The following is a 13813-nucleotide window of genomic DNA, read 5'->3' as shown; positions in this document are numbered from 1 at the left end:
GGGCCTGCTGGTGCCCATCTGAGCACACGAAGCGTGCCTGCTCCAATGCAGCAGTCAAATCCCTTGTAAATCCTCTAAGCTGTGCTAAGTCTCTAGCCTTCAAATAATGGACAGATCCTCTTGAAACCTATAGGTCAGGACGGCCCTCAGGGTGCAGGCTTGCTCATTTGTACCACCAGTTCCCCAGACCTTTACCATTGATGGTGGCAGATTCTCCATTGAGTCCTTCCAGGGTTGCTCCACTGCTACCATCAGGATTGGGGAGTAGCATATGGAAGGCCAGCTCTGGACCACTGACCAGGGTTCTAACTGAGTCTGCATCTCCCAGATTCTTCTGGACCCGAGTTAGCCCACTAGTTTCTGGCTCCCATGTGAAGATGGTTTTTGCTCACCTCCTGATTTCCTGATCTTTTTCTTTCTACTCATAGTCAAAACACTGCTCTTTTCCTTGAAGGACTCTCGGGATTTTTTGTTTCATTCAACATATGTTGTCCATTTTTGCTTCTTTACTATTTAGCTCAGAAGCTTCTCCCTACAGCCATTGACAACCTCTGTCCAACTCTAGAAAATCTTGCACCAGGAGACAACTTAATTCACTGGGGCAACAGTCACAAACTGTTAGCCGTGGTGTTTGGGAAGAGGTAGAATTTTGTTCGCAGTCTTCTATAAGCCTTCAAATCCACTCACCGAGTATATTCCTATAGCAGCCTTTCCTTTTCTGAAGCACGAATTTGAGCATCAAATGCCATCTATTTCCTCAGGCTGCCTCTGATGGAAAGAAGACTCAAGGAACTGCCCTGGTGGTCCAGTGGTAAAGAATCTGCCTTCCAATGCAGGGGACGTGGGTTCAATCCCTGGTCGGGGAACTAAGATCCCACATGCTGCAGGGCAACTAAGCCCAAGTGCCACAATTACTGAGGCCGCACGCCTCAACTAAAGAACCCGCGTGCCGCAAACTACAGAGCCCACGTGCTCTGGAGCCCACGCACCACAACTAGAGAGAGAAAACCGCATGCCACAACTACAGAGAAGCCCTCAAGCTGCAACGAAGAACCTGCGCGCTGCAACAACAACAAAAAAAGATCCCACGTGCCACAATGAAGACCCAATGCAGCCAAAAAAATTTTTTTTAATTTTAATTAAAAAAAAGAAAGAAGACTCAAGTCTAAGAGATATTCCTCCAAAAAACTCAAGTCCAAGAGATATTCCTCCAAAAGGCTCAAGTCCAAGAGATATTCCTCCAGAAAATCTAGCCTTTTCTTCAATTGATTCACCCAGTTGCAGCCTAGAGTTTATCAAACAAAGGTCCCAAGGTTTGACTTTGGGGTGGGGAAGTTCATTTCACATAAAGACTTTCACTGTCACAAGTAATACTGTGAACCTGGCACCTTCTCCAAGAAAATTGGACTGATGGATGTGGATAATTTAAGGCGACCCATCAATATTATACTAGGATTGGTAGTAGTAAAATTCCTAAATGTGAGAACCGTATGTTTAAGTCTAAAGAATGACATTTATCCAGATGATGGAGAAAAAGAATGATGTAAATTCTAGAAGCGTTAGAAGACATCCTTACAGAACATCACAGATTAGCATATGAGAACTAGATGTAAATAAGAAAACACAAGCAAAGGGTCTAGCACAGTGCCTGTCTTATAATAAGCACTCTGTGAATTACAGCTAGACTCAGTATGGTTATTATATCAGGCAGACTCTCATCTTCAAATAAATAAACAGAGGCACATGGAGGAAGAACTTTCCTTCTGCCAAGCCCAAGCCACCTCTCCTTAAACCTGCCCCTAATCTCTGCTCTCAAAGCAAATACTGTTCATTAGACTGGTCAGAGCAGCCACCGTTCAACCCCCAGTTCCCATCCTCTGAGCATAACATTCAGAAATGTTTCAAAAACAAACATCCAGTCACCAGATGTCCTTAACATCTGGCTAAACCCATAAAACTATCCTCTACCACCACTACCTCCTTCCTAACTCCAAAGTGTAGGGAGAACAGAAAAACTTATGAAATCTCAAATGTAGTGAAATAAGATCTTGACATTTTCATCTTTGTAATTTTTTCTTTCTTTGTTGTGTGTCCTGACTCTCTCCTCATTATTTAGAGGAATTTAAAGGCTATAAGAAAAATTTCGACTTTGATACAAGAAAATTAAAAGAAAGGAAATTCTAATAGTCTCTTCTTTTTAAAGTTCTAACCTAAGCTCCTATGAATCAACAAGGAAGGTCCTAAGTGTAATGGGGAATAATGTGTATTATCATGATGTGTATAAATCAGAAGGAAAAGAAAGTGATCCTACCCTTTGCCGTAAAGAGACTTGATGATGGGACCCTGGGGTGGCAGTAGCGGAGCAAAGGTGCTGAGGTCAGGACCTTGGAACTTGTCAGGGACCGAGACCATAGGAATAAACCTGAGGGAATAAGGAGGAGGGGGAGGAGTCAACGGAGAGACAGTCACGCATCCTAGGAAGCTGAATGCAGGCGGTGAGGTGGAAGGGGGCTGTAGGAACTGAATGCCCAAAGACCATCCCTCTTTGTTCAAAAGGTGCACATCAGCTGACCTCAACTCTTTGGGGCAAGAGGCTTTCATCATCAGTTTCTTGCAAAAGGCCTGTGGCTCCTCCAGTAGAAGGATCCTTGACCAGCCTCTAGAATTTTGCTGACCCTGAGTGTTGGTATCACATTGTGAGCAGTCCACTCATATGAATCCCCAGAACAGGATGGGTTGCCTAACTCCTAACCAAGCAGGAATGGCTTGGAAACAAGAGCTCAGCACTGGACCCTGGGGATGTCTAGACCAGGGTCTGTCAACCTCAGCACGATTGCCAAGTGGAGCTATATGATTCTTGGTCGTGGGGGACTGTCCTGTGCTTTGGAGGATGTTTAGCAGCGTCCCTGGACTCTACCCACTAGATGTCAATAGCACATCATCACCTCCTAGTTGTGACGATCCAAATGTCTCCGGACATTGCCAACAGTCCCCTGTGGGAGTGAAGGGTGCAAAACTGTCTTCATCTGCGAACTACTGGTCTTGACAGTAAGGAAGCCCTCCCTTATTACGTGGAATCTATACCCACCTCCAGTATTTCAGGGCAAGATATTCGTGACCAGTAAGCCACTATCTACAATTTGTGACCAGTAAGCCACTATCTCAGACATCTCAGTAAAGTGCATTTGTTTTAACAGTCTCAAAATATTTGAAGCACTCACTATTTCCATTAATACTCCAACACATACGCGTGCACCACACACACACACACACACACACACTTGTAGAGCGGTGGTGAAAACAACTCCAGCACAAACTACTTATTTTCCAAGTGCAATAAATAAGTACAGTAGTTAACGTGAAAGGGAAATTTGTATTAACTTAAGGATTAGAGAGCAGTAACAGAAAGCTAGATAATCACAGAATAAATGGTAAAACACTGAAAATGGGAGCAAGTCTAATACAGAATTGGGGACTGGTGGCAATTTTTGTGCAGTTGACAATTTTTTGAACTCATGCTTAGGCAAGTATCATTATCTCCAAATACTAGTAAGCTCCCCCACTTACCAGATGTCTAATATTGAAAGAATATTAATTTTTCTAATGCTTTTTCTTCATCTGCAAAATGGAGACATAATAACATACTTTATAAGATTGCAATGCAGATTAAATGAGCTCAGTCATTAAAGCAATTAGAACAGGGCCTGACGCTTAATCATCTCTCAATAAAGTTAGGCACTATTATTTTCAGTATAATGGGATAATTGAAGAATTATCTGAAGAATGGAAGAATTGAACCAACAAAGGGTGTTTTTTTACACAGCATGTTTTGAAGCTCTGACTTATCTGATCCACACTCAGCCTTGTGACCTTGGTGTAGAGATTATCACACCCCTTTAACATGGGAATCGAGCACGGAAGTTTGACTGGCCTTGCTCCTGGGCACATAATTAGTACACGGTAGCCCAAAACTCCAGGCTAGAGCCTTGGATTCCCACCTGAGTTCTCTTTCACTGGGCCCACCCTACACCATGCTACAAGTCTACACCCCTAGACAAGTTAGGATGATTTCAGCTAAATTGAATGGCTTGAACAATAAGGAATTTTATTTGCTTCTATAACTGGATGTCCAGAGGTTGCACAGTTTCCAAGAACATGCAATCAGGACTCTGGCTACGTTTCCCTGAGATCCTCTCAAGACGCCTTGCTCTGGGCATCAGCCTTGTTCTCAGAGCAGCTTCCCTCATGGTCTTTAAAAAGGCCACCAACAGAAAATGAGGCAGAAAGAGAGAAAATGGCTATTTACCGTTCTTCTTAAACATGAAAAAGAATGTTCCCAGGAGTCTTTGATATCTTTGCCTCAAACAGAATAAGGTCATATGACCACTTCTGAACCAAGCATTTCAAGGAGGGAATTGCCCTGGAGTCAAATCGTGGCCCATCCCTGGAGCTGAGGGTAGCTCCACAGTCCCTGAGAAACTCAAGCAGTGCAGGAAGGCATATGCCCGTTGCCAGGATTCACTCGGGAAGGAAGGAGGAGGGATGGGGAGGCAGGTAGGCGGCCATCAAGCCCTTTATGGTGCCCAAAACTTAAAGCTTCCTACTGGGGCATCGCCAGCTTCTGCTTTCTTTGTGGCAATCATCCCCTACCCCCCCAAAAAAGAGTTTTAGATGAGGGACTTCCTTGGCGGTCCAGTGCTTAAGACTTTGCCTTCCACTGCAGGGGGTGTGGGTTCAATCCCTGTTTGGGGAGCTAAGATCCCACAGGCCTCGCGGTCAAGAAACCAAAACATAAAACAGAAGCAGGGCTTCCGTGGTGTCTCAGTGGTTAAGAATCCTCTTGCCAATGCAGGGGACACGGGTTCGAGCCCCGGTCAGAGAAGATCCCACATGCCGTGCAACAACTAAACCTGTGCACCACAACTACTGAGCCTGCGCTCTAGAGCCCATGAGCCACAACTACTGAGCCTACGAGCCACAACTACTGAAGCCCGCGCGCCTAGAGCCCGTGCTCCACACAAGAGAAGCCACCCCAATGAGAAGCCCACTCACCACAACTAGAGAAAGCCCACGCACAGCAACGAAGACCCAACGCAGCCAAAAATAAATAAATTAATTAATTAATTAATTTTAAAAAACAGAAGCAATATTGTAACAAATTCAATGAAGACTTTAAAAATGGTCCACATCAAAAAAAAATCTTTTAAAAAAAAAAAAGAGTTTTAGATGAATCTAATAAAACCCTCAACAAGGAAGTGAGCTTGGGGGAGAGTTCTGCGAGATTTGCAGGAATCATCTACCCCAGAAGATATCCTAGAGACATTTATCAAAAACAGGAGAAGTAATGAGTCTGAAGGAAGAGCAGCTAAATGCATGAAATCCCCCCAAAGATGAAAATGCCATGCACTTGAATTCCAAGGACATCCCACCAACTGCTTCATGGTCTCTCCTGTCATTTAATTTGCTCCAAATAACAAAAAGCAGCTCTCCATCCTCGGTTTGTTATTTAACACGTTGCAGAGAAGTTGGCTGGCCGGCTGTTTATGAACGGTTTCTTCTCTGAAACATCATAAATCCTTAGCAGTTCTTCTAGTTTTGGATTTGCTCTGTTTCCAGGTTTTAGCAGCAGCTGATCCACAGATACGGCCTCGTAATGGCCTGAAGATGTCCCCTGAGAATAGGGATGAGGAACTGAGAAACCATTCCCTGTGAGCCAAGGAAAGACGGCTACTAGGAAATGCTTTCCTCATGGGTTTGGGGCTTACGTTCAATCTTGTGCTGAAAGCCGCTGGGGGGAGGTGGAGAGAGGGCTTCCAGTGCAAGCAGAGGGGAGAGAGTGTTTTCACAGGTAGAAGAGGAAAAGAGAAGGGGAGAAGCATGGAAGCGATGGGTGGCTTTTGTTGCTACGCTGCTTCCTGAGCTGCCACCTCCCCACCCGGAGCCCATACTGCAAAAGCAGCATGAACCGTCCAGGTCCCTGCAGGCCACCAGCTCCCCTGCACCATGCCTCTCCCCTTCCTAGCACAAGACCCCAAGCCCTCACCACTCACAGCTGAGCCCTAAGAAGCAATATCACTAAGAGGAAAGACTGGCAGCCTGAGAAAGCTGAGCTTATAGTTTCAATAACTCAGCTGCCCATTAAGTTCTGACCAAACCCCCCGAAAGGACTTGTCACCACGACCCCTGCAGGACGTCCACTCTTTCTAGCACTATCCACTCAACCATCATGCCTGGAGCCACAACCTCCAGAAACTCAGCCACCAACTCAAGTCTCCATGAGCAAAAAAAAACAAAGCTAAAGAGCAACGGGGCAAGAGGGAGAAAAGAAGAGGCTGCTCGTTGGTGAGATTTTTCCAGCCCTCCATATTGTTGGCTTGGGGACCTGCGTGCGCAGTGGGTCTCGGACCTCGGACCAGGGTCAGGGGTACCATGGTCTCTCGGAGACGTCGCCTGCCCGGCCAGGCACAGTGGCTCCTTTTCACTTCACACATGGACTCACTAAGTTCTAAGAGCTCAAGCCTTCTGTTTCTGTTTATTTGTCTTGCGTTGTGTTGTTTTATTAACCAGAACTTGAAAAGGAGGATTTCTTTGTTGTATTGCCATTTGGCAGAAGACTAGAGGTTACAGTAGCAAGCAGAGCCTAAACATTTTTCTTTAAAACTCGATGAAAGTTCCTTCCAGAGAGAAAAACTATATCCGATTCCCTGTCTCCCATTGAACCTCTGAAGGACTTCCCACACCTTACCTTCAAATAACAGAACCCTAGCCAAGGCAAATGGAAAAACATAAATTTTGCACGTAAAGTAAAAAATCAGAGGGTGCAGACAGGCCTGTGTCAACAGGGTATTTTTAGCTATCAGTGAATTTTTAGAATCAAGTTGTAAGACATGGTGCTCTCCACGTGGACCTGGGGTGTGTTTTTTATGACCTCTGCTACCCATGGCTATCCTCACCTCATTTTCAACAGTGGATAATATCCCCATTTAAAAGACTGGGAAAACAGAGGCCCAGATGGAGGGAGAGTGACCAGCATTATTTTTCAGGGATTGAACAGCAGAGATGACGATCGAGATGGGACAATTCCTTGATAACTTCACCTCTTGGGGCAGAGACTCCAACTTGCATCATTCTTCATCTCTGTTTCTCAATATTCACTTGTTGGCTCCCTCCCTAGAATTAAATACTGCCCCTTCGTTAGGCATTACTTTCGTCTTTCTCCATCACAGACTTACTTCCTCATCTTTAAGCTCAGAAAAGAAAAAAAAAATAAGTACAGAAGGATCTCTTCTGCAGGGATCTCAGAATCTCTCTCCTGGCTCCTAATAGAATGGTTTTAAAACCAAGGGTGACAGTGAACGATGGGCTCTGGCTGGGCCCTGCCCCTTATGCCAGGAGAGGAGGTGAATGCAGCAGCTCAATTTTCCCTCTGTTTCCCTCAACAGTCACGGGTGGCTAAGTCTCAACGATCAAGCTGTGGCCATTAGAGGCAGGAAATGGAATCGGAGAAGAGAGACACAGACTTACCCACCATGGAGAGCCCAGGGTGCTTCAAGCTCTCCCAGGTCCCCAAAGCCCCACCGGACATGCACCTGAACAAATCTCCAGGGGGCCCAGTGCATTTCCTGGACTCCTGTTAACCTGTGTCTGCGTCCTCACTAGCTGATGCTGCCCAGTCACCTTTGAGGGACTGTCCTCAGCTTCCTGAAAAACCGACTCCACAGGGTCAAGGAATGCACCAAGCTTTGGACAGTGAATACGGTGGTGTGGTCCCAGCCTTGCTCCTAACCAAGCAAAAAAATCTGAATGCAGATTGCTTTGCTTTTGTCACCAGGGTTCATCAGCTCTGAGTACAGATCTGTAGGTAGAAGGACAGAACACCGAGGAGGTGGAGATGGAGACAACTTTCCCAGCATCTTTCACGCAAAGGTTCTTTTCTGTGGCTAGTGCTGCCTTTGATCAAATAGTCCACGTGTGTAGAATCTGTAGGATGACACTCATCCATATAAATCATGAAGATTTGGGGCTCCATAAAGTCAGCTTTTCCTGAAATCACACAAGAGTAGTGAGAGAATAAAGGACTTTTTAACAAAGTAACTAAACTGGATTGTTTATGAACTAAACTAGATGAATTTCTGAAGTCAAACAACTCACTTTTCAACCCACCAGATTGTGTGTGCACATGTGTGTGTGCTTGTAAACGGGAGAGGGCTTGCCTACATTAGTGATTAGTTCAAGAATGCTATTAGATTATCATGCTGCCTGTCTGTTTAAAAATCAGTCAGCATTCAGTCACTTCTACCTTTAGTTTTACTGATAAATGACAATTTATGAATAATACATCCCTTTCATGTAGACTGATTTCAATGGAAATAATTTAGCAAATTTTTATTAGAAGTTTTTTCCAGGGATGTTGCTACATTTCAGAATAGGTACACTTTGGCAACTGCAGCTACTGAATTCTTTAGAGTTTGGTAGAACCAAAAGAATCAAAAGACAAGGCACAAAATGGAAGAGAATCTTTGCAAACATAAATCTGATAAAGGATGTGTGTCCAGAGTAATGAAGAACTCTCAGGTCTCAACAGTAAGAAAAAAACAATAAAATACTGGACAAAAGATCTGGAAAAAATACTTCACCAAAGAAGATATACGGATGCAAGCACACATATGAAAAGATGTTCAGCATCATTAGTCATTAGAGAAATGCAAATTACAGCCAAGTCCTGGTAAGTATTGCGAGCAAGTGGAATTCTCAGACCTGCTGGGAGGAATGCAGCCTAGTTGTCCTTCAGTAGCTGAACGGATAAATAAATTGTGGTACATTCACAAAATGAGTACTACTCAACAATGGAATACTACTCAGCAATGAAAAGGAACAAGCTATTAATTCACACAACAACATGAAAGAATCTTAAATGCATTTTGGTGAGTGAAAGAAGCAAGACCCAAAAGCAACATATTGTATGAGTCCATTTACATGACATTGTGAAATAGGCAAAAGTCTGCAGATGGAAAGCAAATCCCAGTAATTGTCAGGGGTTGAGGGTGGGAGGAAGGGCAGCACGAGAGAATTTTAGGGGTGATGGAACTGATCGGTAAAGATGAGGGTGATGGTGTTATATGGTACTATGATGATGCCCTACATTTGTAAACAACATAGAATGGTACACCACAAAGCGTGAATGTTACTGTATGTAAATTTTAAAACTCAACCCCAATTTCAGGGGAACCCGAGATGGGATGCAGAGTATGACAAGTGAAATTAACTGCATTACAAAGGAATGACATAACCACACTCAAGGGCTGAGGAAGAAACATGACCTAAGTAACTCTGGGAAACATTGCACTGAGCAGATACTGTAAGGCTAAAAACAAAAGAACCAGGCATCAACTCCGTATTTTAGTTGGGTGAATTGTTTCTTCCAAGGGTATGAATTAGCAATTCTGAAACAACATAGGTATACCCTGGCTGAACAAATAAATAAATATACTGTAGAGCGTAGATGTCAGATTTCTCACTGGTGGAGAAAGAAATAACAAGTAAGAAAAGAAGAAATGTTAGAATGGACCCTATGGTATGGACCGGCATCTGAGGTGTCAGCATTGACTCATTTTTAAACATACGTCTATACAGATGGTTATGGACTGTGGAGTCCATATGTTGAAGCCCTACCCTCAATAGGACTGTATTGGGAGATGAGGCTTTTAAGGAGGTAACTGAGGTTAAATGAGGTCATAAGCGTGGGGCCCTAGTCCAATGACTGGTGTCCTCATAAGAAGAGAGGGAGGGATGGGCATGCACACAGGAAAGGCCATGTGAGGACACAGAAAGAAGACCACCTACTGCAAGCCAAGGAGCAAGGCCTCCAAAGAAACCAGCCCAGTCACCACCTTAATCCTGCACTTCCAACCTCCAGAACTATGAGAACTGAATTTCTGATGTTTAAGCCACGCAGTCTGTGATATTTTGTTTTGGTCACCCTAGCAGACTATGACACAAATAGAAAGATACAGAATGGAGGGTCTTCCATGGTGGTCCAGTGGTTAAGACCCTGTGCTTCCATTGCAGTGGGCACGGGTTTGATCCCTGGTCGGGGAGCTAAGATCCCGCATGCCTCACGGTGCGGCAAAAAAAAAGAAAAAGAAAGATACAGAAAGGAATACAGATACGTGTGTTTACTTAGGTTAGTGTACACACATATATTTCCTTACTCTGTCTGCTGAGAGGGCCTAGAAGCAATAGCACCTAATAGCAAGGAGCACAACTAATTGCCAGATCTTGGTTTCCAAATACCATTCTGCTCTACAAGGAACTGGGGATCCTTGGAGGAGCAGTTGATTCCAGGGCTGGGCAGGGAAAATGCAAGATAATCCTGGTGCCAGAAAGTAAGAAGATGCTAAAGGAAAAAAATCAGGAAGGATGGGACATGTCAAAAGGATGCAGGGGTCAATCTGAAAAAGTTCCCAATGGCCCAAGTGGAACAATTTGAGACAAAAAAAAATAAATGATAGTAATGAATTACAATCCAAAGAAGAAAATAAATACCCAAGAGTCCATACTGAAGAAAGGAAGGAGGGAGGGAGGGAAGGAAGGAAGGAAGGAAGGGAGGGAGGGAGGGAGAGAAGGAGGGGAGGGAGGGAGAGAAGGAGGGGAGGGAGGGGAGGGAGGAAGAAATAGAGGAAGAGGGAGGAAGAAATAGAGGAAGAGAGAGAAAGAAAGAAAGGGAGATAGGGGCAGGGAAGGAAGAGAAGGGACAACTCTTTCTTACAAAAATTTCCAATTAATAACTGTAGATGAAGTGAGCGCATTCACCATTAGAGCACCACAGTAATTATTGCTCAAGGTGAAATCCAAGTACAAATGCTAAAATTATTGAGCAAAAGAGTAAGGTCTCAAGGTCTCAAGGTATTTTCCTCCCCAAATACTTGGTAATTGCAAAGTATCTTCCCCCAGCACTCAGATTCTTATTAATTGCAAAGGGAAAAAATAGTGACTATACAGGGAAGTGTCCTGGTCAGCAGCACCGTGACCAAGTGCTCAAGGTCAACATCACCAGTAATAAGACAGGTCAGTGTCATGGATCCTCCAGAATGATGAGTTGCAGGAGGCACCTCACCTCTGTGTGTTCTTCCCCCAAACGCAAAACCTCAATCTAATCATGAAAAACCTTCAGACAAACCCACAGTGGGACATCCTACATAAAGCCTCACCAGTGCTCTTCCAAAGGTCAAGATCATGGAACATAAGGAAGGACTGAGTTACTATAACAGAGGAGGTGGCTAAGGAGACCTGACGGTTCAATGCAACGTGGGCCCTGGACTGGACCCTGGAACAAAGCAAGGACACTGAAGGAAAATCGATGAAATCGGAATAGTCTGTGGTTTGTGAATGGTATTGTACTGACGCTAAGTTTTTATAATCATGCCATGGCTATGTACTATGGGAACGTCAGGGGAAGGGTATGCAAACTATCTCTACTATCTTTGTGACTCTTTCTCTGGGGATGAAGGGAAAAGAAGTGGAAGGCAACACTGAATGCTTTAAACATGGAAAGAGAGAAGGGAGTGATAAAGTCAGTGAACTGGCATTCTTAGTGAAAAACCAACCCCACCACCACCTAAAGGAGATGGAAAGTACTCTATTTCATGGACACATGGATAGAAACTCAGCAAGGGAATGTGAGATTAGAGGTTAAAAGGCCTGGGGTCTAGCCAGGCCCTGCGGCTCCCCAGGCAAAGTGTGACAAATTGTTTATGTAATTAATTAGATAATGTCTAAAACACATTACTTAGATAGTGTATAAAAGATGATTCTAAGAGACTCGGGTTTCTCATTTATGATTCAGTTTTCACCAAGTAAAAGGTGGTGATAACAGTAATCGTGTCACTTACTGAAATAGCATGTTTAAATATTGCCATGAAAAAAAGCAATTTCTGTTTCAGATTCTGTTTTTCCATCTGGAAATTGAGTATGAATTTCTCTAGGGTCCTTTCCAATCACACATGACTCTAAGGGCTACATAAAACATATCATGTAAATGTTATAATAGTAGAACAAGATCAAGTTTTCTATGTACGCTCATGTCATTCTTTGACAGAAGTAATATGTGAAATCTTTATTAGCACAAATGACCTTTTCAATAGCACATGTATTATGATTGGAAAAAAAATTACCCTAAAGATAAATGTGGGAGGTGAGGAGAGGCAATTCTCTTTACAGAAGCAATATTTGTTTACAAAATTTGAAAAATGTTAAGCCATGAAATTTATATAGCTGTTTCCCCAGTGCATGAAAATGTGACCTAATTTTAATATCACCAATTTAACGGTCCAGAGTTTATCCGAGAATGTCAGCTGAGTATCCACGCAGCATATATATGTGAGTGAGCTTGTGTGTGTGTATGTGTGTGTGTTCAAGCAAGTAACTACGGATTCTTTTTTCTTATTCCAGGTGTAAGAAAGCTATATGAAAAGTGTGTCTGGAAAACAACCACCTCTGTAGCTTAAACGCACACCATTGTTGATCTCGGTGGGTGCCCACTTTTCCTGTCCCAGCAGTTGAAAATCAGCTAATATGTGGCCTAAGCATCAGCCACGTGTACCCTCCATCCCTGTCCCCGGTGGGGCAGGCAGGAAATGCCAGCCTCCTCACAGGAAAGCCTGTTGCGGTGAGATTTCCCGATTTACTTTATGAAAGCAAGAAGGCCAGATACAGGGGGAGATAAGCACTCAAGATTGCAAGTCCTTATCGTCTCTGGGTCCTGGGCCCTACAGCTATGACCAGTTTCTCTGCTCGAGATGCAGGCCAAAATTCAGTTTGGTTCCAAATCGAAAGGACTACCCAACTGAAAAAATGTGATCATCACCCACCCTTGTCAGCCTTTGCAAGGAAACCAGGTGAACGACTTGCTGAATTTTCACCGTGGGTGGTATTCTGGACGGGGTGGGGGGGGGTGGAATTCCTAAGGAAATGAAGAGACTGGCTCTCCACGTGGCTGCACATTGCAATCACCTGGGGGTGCTGCAAAAAGATTGGGGTATCTGGTCCCCAAGCTAGTAGTTAAAGCTGTAGTGCCTACTTGACTCTTGTCCAGCTGACTTGCGAAATGTTCGGTGGGCACACTGCTGCGTGGCTCATATAAAAAGGTTCATGGAATGAGAAGGGAAGGGACCTCAATAGGGAAGCCAGCCAGCAGAGGTGGCCAGTTGAGTTAACAAAGGACGTGCAAGACTCACTCAATTAAAATCAAACAAGTGCCGGTCACCGCCGCCCAGGCCAAATCACTCTCTGGTCAGAACTTGAGGAGGGGAGAGATAGGGGCAGGAGGGGAATATTACCTAATGGAAGGGGAGCCCTATTTCTTCAAGGTCCACTCTATGCCACCCCCTCTGTTCTAGTCAATTTTTGTAAAACTGAACCAAAGTCATCACCAAAAGTAGCGGCACACAGGCTGCATAGAGAGTGACATATAATTTCCTACCCTTTCCATAGCCAACTTACCAATCCCTTCGAAGCAACAAGAATTCCAGAGTCAAATACTCAGTTCTTCTACGTGCCACTCACAAGTCTGATCTTTTACAAAGAGAAAATAGGATTTGGAATAAATCTATGTCCCTCTTGCCCTCAGACAAAGATCTAGGAGACATCTTATTTCACAAAGTCTGATTTAAAAACACACACTAAGAAAATGAAAACATGTCCTCCACTTTTGATCTCTTATCTAGGAAAGCCAGGTTCCCTCAGAGGAACTCACAAGGCAGGCGGTGGGTCCCCAGTGTTTATTGTGTTAAGTGGGGTACATTGTTTTGCGTTC

Source organism: Eubalaena glacialis, chromosome 10 (assembly GCF_028564815.1).
Source record: "Eubalaena glacialis isolate mEubGla1 chromosome 10, mEubGla1.1.hap2.+ XY, whole genome shotgun sequence".
Taxonomy (NCBI): Eukaryota; Metazoa; Chordata; class Mammalia; order Artiodactyla; family Balaenidae; genus Eubalaena; species Eubalaena glacialis.
Note: the sequence above shows the minus strand (reverse complement) of the source record.